Consider the following 1,976-nt stretch of genomic DNA (forward strand, 5'->3'; position numbering starts at 1 on the left):
CCCCGTGGGGTCAGCCCCAACACTGCCACATCCTGTAGTCGGTGACCAGAGGCCTCGGAAACCTCCTCGCTGCACCGACACCACCGGCGTGGCTGGCGCTGCCCCGCCGGTGTTGGCGTGGGGGCCGCCGCCCCCTCCTCGGGACGGCCGCCCCCACCACGCCTTTTATGTGCACAAGCTAGTCGGGTCGCTAATTTATATCGGATAAACATTGACATAAGCTATTGCTGTTGCTACCGCTGCTCCTGGCAACCGTTCCAGCACGAGCACTCCCTTCCCACTGATGTTCCGTGGCCCGCACGCCCGGCCGCCCGCACGCCGACGCCCGGCCGGGGCTGAGCCGAGCCCAGAGCCCGGCTGCGGTCCCAGCGCCGCGTACGTTCGGCTGCGGACGCCGCGCCGAGAGCGACCTCAACGCCGGCTGAGTTCGCCACTGCCTTCGGAATAGCCAAGGACTCCATGCATTTGTCTGAGGACTTCCTGTTCGTTAGGGGGACCAAGAGGCCGCCTGCCCTGAGGGCCTCCCGCGCCGCGCCGCCGCCTTGGAGGCCGAGTGATGCCCTTCCGCAGCCGCAGGCGACGGGAAGCGCGTGTGCCACGCCAGACGCCTCAGGCGCAACGAGCACCAAAACTGTGATTCCTTTTTTTACTAATACTTACATTATACACACACAAAGATGAAAAAAAATACAAAAAAATATGAAATGGATTGTCAGACTACGTATTAAGATAAATTTCGATGTGATATAACATTAGAGTGGAAACTTAAGGTTAAGGTCAGTTGACACGTAGGATAGGAAGAGGCGCGAGGGAGGAGGGAGTTTCCATCGCGTCTCGAGCGGAAGGAAGGAAGGAAGGAAGGAAGGAGGGCGCTGTAGAGGAGATCGAACGATCGGCTCGGAGCATCCGGACGCGAAAGTAGCGCACCGGACGTCTCGATGTTTCTTTTGTTTTAGATGAAGAGAGACTAATTCGTTCGGAGAATAATTTTTTTTTTCTCTCTGACCCAATTCTTTTCTTAGGTATTGATATTCAATATAGGATTTTTTGTATAATTCTTTATCATACTGTTGATCGTAAAGCTATTGTAATTAGTCGTTCATTCGTTCTCAAACCGCAGCGCATCTTCGATGTTCAAAAAAAAATATTTGTATGTTAAAATGAGTTGCCTATAGATGTCCCCCTCCCCTCAGCCCCCCTCCCCCACCCGCACCCCTCTCCTTATAGTACTAATTCACTATGACTATTTTTCCCGCGAGTTAAGAGTTTATACAATAAAGTGCCGCAATGATTGTCCACTGAGCCATCTTGCACCTTCCGGATTTTGTTTACGTAGGGGATACGTGCTTAGCTCACTCTTATTTATGATCGTCTCTATTTTTTAAAAAATGTAAAAAAAAAAACTTATTTATGCATGGCTCAGCTTTTTATTGGGAATATGAGAATATGGGTCATTTACACATAGATTTTTGTTTGTTTGTTTGTTTGTTTTCATTGTTTTTTTTTCTCTTACGTACATGAGCTTGTTGATGCTTTTCAACATTATATTTCGCAAGGCGGAAATATTTTTTTCTTTTCTATTTTATTTTCGTTAGTGGAGATTGATTTTTGATTTCTTTTTTCCTTTTCCTGTTTTTTTTACTTATTTCTATTGATTAAGATTTTTAAAATCTAATCTCTCTCCCTACTCTTCTTTCTCTCTCTCTATCTCTCTCTCTCTCTCTCTTCTCTCTCTCTCTCTCCTCTCTCCCTCTCTCTCTCTCTCTCTCTCCCTCTCTCTCTCCTCTCCCTCTCCCTCTCCCTCTCCCTCACTCTCTCTCTCCCTCTCTCTCTCCTCTCCCTATCCCTCTCCCTCTCCCTCTCTCCCTCTCTCAACGAAAAAGGAAATAAAGACGTCAAACATAATTCAGATAGAAATTAGAATGGAACATAGAAGAAAACATAACGATATACTTCCTGCCTCACGTCACGTGTAC

General features: G+C 47.9%; 1 protein-coding gene across 1 annotated transcript in view; it reads left to right on the forward strand.

The window, feature by feature from the left end:
• Window positions 1-865, forward strand: part of LOC122254541 (G1/S-specific cyclin-D2) — a 91,442-nt gene extending 90,577 nt beyond the window's left edge. Inside the window, exon 5 of the mRNA XM_043018261.2 lies at window positions 1-865. This exon is cut by the window's left edge and continues 198 nt beyond it. The gene's annotated coding sequence lies outside the window, so the exon portion shown is untranslated.
• The last annotated feature ends 1,111 nt before the right edge of the window (window positions 866-1,976 follow it).

Source organism: Penaeus japonicus, unplaced genomic scaffold (assembly GCF_977035675.1).
Source record: "Penaeus japonicus unplaced genomic scaffold, GWHDUDI00000001_assembly GWHDUDI00000026, whole genome shotgun sequence".
Classification (NCBI taxonomy): Eukaryota; Metazoa; Arthropoda; class Malacostraca; order Decapoda; family Penaeidae; genus Penaeus; species Penaeus japonicus.